Source organism: Tiliqua scincoides, chromosome 2, assembly GCF_035046505.1.
Source record: "Tiliqua scincoides isolate rTilSci1 chromosome 2, rTilSci1.hap2, whole genome shotgun sequence".
Classification (NCBI taxonomy): domain Eukaryota; kingdom Metazoa; phylum Chordata; class Lepidosauria; order Squamata; family Scincidae; genus Tiliqua; species Tiliqua scincoides.
The window spans coordinates 245,514,922-245,523,963 of record NC_089822.1 but is presented as its reverse complement, the minus strand read 5'-3'; the positions used below and the strand labels follow the sequence as shown (position 1 = coordinate 245,523,963).

General features: G+C 43.9%; 1 pseudogene; it reads left to right on the top strand.

Moving 5' to 3' along the window:
* The first annotated feature begins 4,017 nt into the window (after positions 1 to 4,017).
* Positions 4,018 to 4,134, top strand: LOC136642864 (5S ribosomal RNA; annotated as a pseudogene).
* The last annotated feature ends 4,908 nt before the right edge of the window (positions 4,135 to 9,042 follow it).

The following is a 9,042-nucleotide window of genomic DNA, read 5'->3' as shown; positions in this document are numbered from 1 at the left end:
ATGCGTATTAAAAATAAGCTCCATCAAATTCATTCATTCATATAAGTGCCGTCTCTAATGTAGTCATTTATGTAAATTTATTCAAATTTGAAATTTAAATTAATTCTTTTTCCTCCAGCCCCCCACACAATGTCAGAGAGATGCCATGGCCCTCCTGCCAAAATGTTTGTCCACCCCTGCTATAGCTGGTTAAGAAAGGACTATTAATTTTGTTGCCTCTCCCAGAACAAACATGAGATTAAGTCAACCTTGCATTTTACATTATTAAATAAGTGTTTCGGTTCACACAGAAAAGGCCCTTTTAATTTATAAGGAAAGTTCCTATCTGAGAACACATTATGACTAATTAAACTATAAACCCAAGGGTGTGAGGTGTGGGACAAATATTTACTTCTCTGATTAGACCTCCATATGTTTTGGTTGGTGACTGAAAATCCAGGTGCTTTTGCTGCTGGCTGTTTTTTTTTTTTTTTGTTCTTCTCCCACCAGCAAAGACTACACTTGTCTTAATTTCCTCTCAATTACACCCAGGCATTAACTAATACTGACTAACTACAGCCCCAAATAATTATTGCTATCTGCTACCTTTGTAAATATAACTCCAGTGCTGAGTGAGAAGAATAATGGCATATTTACAGAAGGCAGCTAATTAAACTCAGCTTTAGTTGCCTTCGGTTTGCTAGAAGGAGCCATTTTCACAGGGAATTAAAAAAAATAATAATAAAGGAGCATGGAAGTTTGAGAATGCATACTGGGAACAAGTCAGTGTAGCATAATTCAGGGTTCCCAAGACAAAAATTCAGTTCAAGATAAATTTACACTGGCAATAAAAATCTCATTAAGGAAGATATGAAGATCTCACAACTACACCATGACAGTTAAAAGAGGTTTTCATCCCCCCCCCATTTATTTAAGGAACAGTATATATTTCATTGTTCCATAGCAGCTGTAATTGCAAGTGTCTTTCAAGATATCCTCACTGTAACACTCCTTATAACTGCCATATATTCCGGAACTGGCCTTTTGATGTATCTTCATTAGAGAGAAAGAAGAAGTTAAGCATTGCAGAATTTCGACACTCAGGTCCTTTTTTGCAGTTTCTTGAAACCCGATTCTGACCTACCTTGACATCCACCTTACTTTCTTCCTCCTTATCCAATGTAATGATCGGCTACCATGGGGTGGCTCGTGCAAGCACATTCACTTCTTGAGGATGGCAACATCCACCAGTATTAAAACACAGATAATCCAAGCATAAAATCTCTAATGCCACTGATAGAACCTGCGGATCACCTCAAATGCAACGCTTGTTAAGGCAGTCAGTTCATACGTTCTGTTACCAGTCAGTGTGCTGAATGAATATATTGGCAGAAATAAACTGATTAACGATAGATTCAAGACACTCTGAAAAAGTACATCTTTGCGCAACACTGAACTTATTTATGGAATCTACAGCCACAAAATGTGACAATGTCTACTAGCTTAGGGGGCCTAAAATGATGAGACAAGTTTATGGAGAACAAGTGGTGCTAAAAGTCTTGGTTTGGGGGCTGGTTGCAAACTCTGGCATTTGTTGTAATATCATGTCATGTTGGCAACCTTCAGTCTTGAAAGACTATGGTATTGCGCTCTGAATGGTGGTTCTGGAACAGCATCTAGTGTGGCTGAAAAGGCCAATTCGGGAGTGACAATCCCTTCCACACTGGGAGCAAGTGCAGTTTGTCCCTGGTCTGTCTCCCTGGCTACGCCAATCGAGCAAAGACTTATAACCGGTAAACTGCTGCTTCCCGTGTTATGCCGACGCCGTATGGCGAAGTTGGAGTGTCCTCTCCAGTGCGCGAAGCCTGGGTAAAGAAGGTATGGAGGATAGGCTGTTACCCATGGAGCAAATCCCCCCTCTCCACGTCGCTGAAATGGTCCAATGGAAAGGCAGAAGCCAATACGGTTGGTTCCAGTGGCGTTGCAGGAGTTGCCAGAGTGTGACTGTGTACAGCCACGAACTGCCTATGGGACTGCGGCACCTGATTTGTTGTAATATACTATCTATCTATCTATCTATCTATCGAGAGAGAGAGACTATATATATATATATATATATATATATATATATATATATATATATATATATATATATATATATATATATATATATATATACAGTCTATAGGTCTATATACAGTCTCTCTATAATGTTGTAATAGACAGTCAGTTTGTTGTGATGGAAAAAGTACTAGTAGCATATCACTGTGGTTCCAGAACTTTGAGTTGTGGGTCCCCAGGGAGCCACAGAAACCAGCCAGGGGAGCCATGGAATCCTCGTGAAAAACCCACTTTCCTATACAATGTATAGGATTGTACTCTAATGGGGAGTCACGGCCAATGGCCCAGTAGGTCAAGGGAGCCGCCAGATGGACATGTTCAAGAACCACTGGTATATAGGACAGTTTGTTGCTGTGTGGTAGCGGTGGAGAAGGTTTCTAGAAAGTAGAAAAGGGAAAACATGTTCTTTTCCCTTTCCTCTCTCCTGAATCCACACCAAATGCCTCTGATCCTAAGCCCCACCTCAATGATACCACAAGGGGCTTTAGGGCCCAATCCTATTGGCACATAGTGCCAGTGCTAGGTGTCGTAAAGGACGCTGACCAGTGGTAGGGGGCACCACCAACTGGTGGTGCAGCTGTTTGGAGCAGGGGGAGGCATTCTGGGGCAGAGAGAGGGTGAAATGGGAGAGGGGCAAGGACAGGAGGGGGTGTGGGACTAGTGAAGATCTCCTCCGCTTTATCCTATCCTCCGTGTCAGACTGAAAAGCCCAATATGGAGGTTCTTAGGTCTGTGCTGGCAAAATAAGTGGCACAGACTTGAGTAGCCCCATTGCAGGGTCTGGGCCCTTACAAGGGAGCAAACATCCCCTTCCCCTGCGGAGACCTCCAGTAGCCTCTGCAGGACTGCTGGATGCAGCTGTAGCCATTTTGGTGCCGCTGCACCAAATATATTTCCGTATACCCGAGCAGTCCCCTGTGTATGCAGAAATGATTACTTTCTAGTGGATGGCCCATTTTGTGCCAGGCACAAGGTTATCAAGAAAAGAAAAATTTGCTAAAGAGAGACAGTTCCACCTGTTCTTTCAAGGGCTATTGTCCTGTCTTGTAACAATACTGAAACAACAAGTTGGCAAACAAACGTGTCCTGGAAAACCCTTGCATTTCATTGCTGTTGATAGGAATAGTCAGGTCTGCGGAGAAAGATGCTGCTGACTTTTGACTAATTTAAAGATGGTAAGGGAAGTATCTTCTTTTATTCTCTGTAATGACTAACTGCCTCCTGCAAGCCCACTAATGTAATTTTAATAAGAAACCAGAAACCTGACTCATATGTTATAAGTTGGGTATGATGGCAAACCAACATAGGAAATTACTGATCTCCTTTTTTTGATTGGCAATGAAGAGCTTGGAATGCAGCTAGCTAATGTCTTTGAATATAAGTGTCCTTTAACAAGGAGGGAATTCTGGGTCATCTAGCAGCAGTGGCATCACTAGGAGGGTGCAGCCAGTGTGGATTGTACTGGGTGACATGCATGGGGGGGGGGGACAGATGGAAGGACACACCACTACTAGCCAAAAATTTTTGAATCTTGATATTTTCGAATAATGCAATCATGTTATATATAAATTGATGCACAATTGCATGCAGAACACAATGAAGCAAACCACAATGAAATATCTCTATTCCATCAAAAGTTATAGCCAAATTACCAGTGGGGGCAGAGCGATGGTACATCACCACGCCCACTGCCTTGGTGTTGCCCTGCCCACTGTACAGGAGGAGGTCCATCATAGGAGTGACGCACTGGCCTCCCGTACTGGGTGACGCAAACCCTAGTAATGCCACTAGCTAGCAATCCAATCATATGGGTGCCCTCCACTGATAGTTGTTCCCTCAGTAGAAGGTCCTCTCCAACAGTGCTGCAGCCACTGTTAAGGTGCACACAACAGGGTCATCAGCGTGAATATCTAGTAAGTGTGCAACTGTTACCCTGCACATGCCTGATCTCATCTGATCTCAGAAGCTAAGCAGGGTCAGGCCTGGTTAATACTTGGATGGGAGACTGCCAGGGAATACCAGGTACTGTAGGCTTATACCATAGTCTTTCGAGACTGAAGGTTGCCAACCATAGTGTATGCATGGCATTGTGCACGCATGGAACACCCAGCCACTGTTGGCTAAGATAAGGTGCTGGCAGGCAATGGGCAGTGGGCAGGGATGAGGAGAATTGGGGTGGGGAGCGAGAATATCAGGGCAGGGATTGGGGCAGCAGGGAGGCATATCAGGGGAGGCAGGAGCAGGTATTGGTGGCAACAGTGCAGCCAACATCATATGCCAAGCTTTGTCATATGCCAAGCTTTGCCCTCTTGGGTCCACCTGGACATGCACAAGGCAAGCAGCTGGTGCAGAGCTGAGTAGACTCATTGGCGATCATGGCTAGCAGAGTAGTAATTTGTTTTACTTACCTCACCATCATGTCATAGTCCCCAGCCAACCCATAGCATATAGCAGATCTGGTGCTGCTGTACCCTGTTTGCTGGCCAAGAATAGGATTTGTCCATAAGAATCAGAATGCCAGATGCAAGGGAGGGCACGAGGATGCAGGTCTCTTGTTATCTGGTGTGCTCCCTGGGGCATTTGGTGGGCCGCTGTGAGATACAGGAAGCTGGACTAGATGGGCCTATGGCCTGATCCCACAGGGCTGTTCTTATGTTCTTATGTTCTAATCCAAGATATTAATGAGAGTTAAATCAAGTCACAAGTTATTTTGAGAAACAAGTCAAGTTCTTGATAAAAAAAAACAAAAACAGTTAAAGACTTCCTCCTCCCAGTCTGTGCCACCTACTGCCCTCTCACCGTGTCTACTGCTGCCATTGGTCTGAAGGCTGGCTTCTGAATCACCCACAAAGTAAAAAAAGAAAGCAAGAACACACACACACACACACACACACACACACACACACACACACACACACACACACACACACTAGGGACTCAAATCTCTTTGAGTCATGACTCTTTTCCGAATCACTGGCCCCGAATCACAAGTCGAGTCAGAGACAGTGGTGTCCACAACTCAAGTCAACTTGAGTTGTCAAAAACAGTGTTTTTGTGTGACTCGAGTCAAGTCATTTCAAGTCATGTGCCCATCCTTGCCTCATAGTGACTCATTGGAGTATAATCCTTCAAACAATTGAATTACTCATTGGTAGGAGTTTGGGACACACAACCTGATTTTACAGAGTTCACTATGAATGACATCTTCATATATAACAACTCTGTGGGGGCAGTGGGGGGTAGGTTGCTCTACTCATGGGAATCTCACAACAAAAGGAGGTTGTTATCTTCACAGCAGTTATTCAGAATTTAAAAAAAAATTACTTTGTGGGAAGGCTGCACAAAATGATTCCTTGATTTGTTTGATTTCATTTGCTATTGTGATTATATCTTGATCTCATACTGAGACAGAAGGGTAGGATATAAATAATTCCAATAAATAAGTAAGTAAATAAATAAATAAATAAATACCCCTCATCCCCCAACCAAACCTTTTCTGCCTGTGGTTTCTAAATTTGTCTTTCTCCTTACTGGCAATCGTAATTTGGCAGGGACTGGCCTCTTTTCTCCCCACTCCTTCCGTGTTTAATTAATTCCTTTAATTTTGAGACAAATGAGCATAATGGGACTAAATTTTCCTATTTATGTAAAATTGATTGGTAATTACAGTGTGCACAGGAGGTTTGGCTTAGCACAGCACCACAGAGTGACCTCTTTGTCAACATGCTTTGGCATGTCTGAAATGTTCGTTGTGTGGAAGCATTCTTGCTTAAAACAGATCGCCATAAGCATTAATGTGTATAGCCTGATGAAAGGAGGCTGCCGGAAGCTTGAATGTCTGATGAAACTAGATGAAATGCTAAACAGGATGTTGAAGTTAACTGCTTCTTGTTGGAGAGGAGGAGGAGAAGACCCATGGACCTCTTGTAGGCTAAAGTAAAAAGCCTTTTTAAAATTTAACTCTAATTTGCCTTCAGTTCCCCACCACCACCACCACCACCATAGCATGTAGTGCTTGTCTTTTTGGCACAGAAGCATGCTATAGTGTGGTGGGGATAGACTTGGGCTTTTAATGTAGTAGGGCTAAACCAAAATGGACCCTAAGACTTCACAGCTACTTTGACTTCGACAATGCAGGGTGGGGGCTTTGAACAGGACTGTGAAGCTTTGTTCGTCTTCCATTGTAGGTGGCAGGAACAGTGGCAATAACTGTAATGCTTCCATGTCCAACAGGTGTACCTTCCCTCACCTATCCAGATTGAGGGCAATGTGACTCAAGAATCATTCTTTCACTCTAGATTTAGTACATTTGCTCATGTTGTCACAATCTGATTGGTTATGTGACATCGCCATATCTACAATGTGTTCCCCGATTAGCTGAGACCATATAGTGAAGACAAAGATGCTCATCTTATCTTACGTTCTTATGTTCTTACCTGCTCAGAGGGATAGGAAATAATGAAAAGATGTGCGGGGTTTACGGTATTTCAGGAAATAGTTTCTGAAACCCTTTTTTCACTTTTTTCTCAACTCTAGTATAGAACCGAAAGAAGTGGAGATCAGGAGTGGAAAAGCTTTGTATTCATTTGGGATGCATTGAAAATCTTCAACTGCAACTTTAAAAATTGTTTTGCTTTAAAGCTGAGAGTTGTAGAATTTCTGAGAACTGCAAAATTCTTTATCTGTCTCTCGGCCTCACTGTGGCAAACCCCTTTCATTCCCGAAGTGGCACTGCTCAGCAGTCCTTGAAATTATTTACAGTGTGAAATTTAGGGTTGAAAAGAACAAAATGCATGGTTGAAAAAGAAGGGCCAGTTTTGATTTTTTCTGGCTAGAATGTAACATGAGGATCTGACCTGTGGAGTACTCAGTGCATTAGAGCATTGTGGAGCTGTAATGGCTGATGAGAGTATTAAATAGGTCTGCAGATGGAAAAACACTACATTAATGGATAGTAAAGAATAGCCCCCCCCCCCTAAGAATGGCAATAATGCTAGGAAATCACAAGCTTGGCATATAATTTGTTCTTGTGAGAAGAAATACTTTCTCATAAGTCAGTGTTTCCCAATGTTTTCAGTATTGCAATCTAATTTTTAAAAAGGCAATCTACTGCGACCCACATAGCTTTAAGAGAGAGAGAGAGAGAGAGAGAGAGAGAGAGAGAGATGGGAAAAACAAAAACCTAAACCAGCTTCTTATTTATTATTCCATATATATAATAAATAAAAAATAGCTGTGCAAATCCTACCTCCATGTGGTTCCAGTTGGAAATGCTGAACAGTGGCCAAAAGTAGACATTGTCCAAGTGAGTGTGACCTCCCACATTGACCTCCCACATTGACCAAGTGGGTGCAGACGCGTGTGGCCTCTGGGAACCAAGTGCCTCGGGAACTAAGTGCCAGGTAAGGCATGAGAGTTTAGCATCTGGGCAAGGAGAAGGAGAGGAGGAGGAGCAGGAGGAGGAGGTAAGTGTACTCATTCTAACGCTTTGTCTTTCTAACTCCCTCTCTTCTAACCTTAACCTTACCTTTAAATCAACCTTAAATCAAAATTGAAAGTTAGCACCTAAGGGAGGTACATAGGTCTACTCTGAGCAGGAGCAGAGTCCTACTTGTGAGTAAGAGCAGAGTCCTACTTGTGAGTAAGAGCCCAAGGGTCAGGCATTTAAATCAAAGTTGAAAGTTAGCTGCACCTAAGGTAGCACCTAATCGAAGGAAGGGAGGAGGATAAAGTGAAAAGCAGGTTTTTCTACTTGTTTAAATTAAACCTATACTTAACCCAGGTTAAACTTAATCTAAGTTAGAACATAACCTAAACAGGTCAGTAAATTGGGACACAGGATCTAGAGAGCAATAAATAATTAAACAAACCCAAATAAAAACTAGCTTGAGGTTACAAAAACAGTCCAGCCTAAGAGAACAGAACTAGGAGGGAAAGAACCTAGGAAGGGCCAATTTCCAAACCATTAAGAGCCCCATTAGGCTAATCCAAGTAGCCTAATCCAGGAGCCTGCAGAGTAGGTTACGCCCATCAGCAGCCTTGTTGTCTTCCTGAGTTTTTGTAAACTCACCTGGGAAGGCCAGCCCCCTTTCAATCAGGAAGGAAGGAGGGAGGAGGAGCCAGCCAGGAGTATAAAGCTAGGCGGGCCATCACGTGAGGCTCTCTGCAGACGCGTGTGGCCTCTGGGAACCCAGTGCCTCGGGAACTAAGTGCCAGGTAAGGCACGAGAGTTTAGCATCTGGGCGAGTTCAGCAGCAGGGCGAGGAGGCCAGGGCCCCATACACTGCCCTTCCTCTTCCCTTGAGAAGTGGGCTGCTATCCAGTGTACGGTTTTTAAAAGGACCCCTAAATAAAACAACAACAACAAAAAAGCTATGCAGTCAGCCAGCCAGCAGCAGGGTGGGGGCTATCCAGTGTTCTGCATCGAGTGCCACATGTATGATTATATGCCTCTGGGGCATAAATCATGGGTGTGTCCTCGGTGCAAGGAGCTCCAGGGTCTCAGGGAACGCATCCACTCCCTTGAAGCCTTGGTGGCCAACCTGGAGAAGCGCAGGCAGGCGGAGGAGGACCGTGGGGAGACTTCTGGGGACGATCAAGATCTTTCTCCTATGCCTGAACCATAAGAACATAAGAACATAAGAACAGCCCCACTGGATCAGGCCATAGGCCCATCTAGTCCAGCTTCCTGTATCTCACAGCGGCCCACCAAATGCCCCAGGGAGCACACCAGATAACAAGAGACCTCATCCTGGTGCTCTCCCCTACATCTGGCATTCTGACTTAACCCATTCCTAAAATCAGGAGGTTGCGCATACACATCATGGCTTGTACCCCATAATGGATTTTTCCTCCAGAAACTCGTCCAATCCCCTTTTAAAGGCGTCTAGGCTAGACGCCAGCACCACATCCTGTGGCAAGGAGTTCCACAGACCGACCACG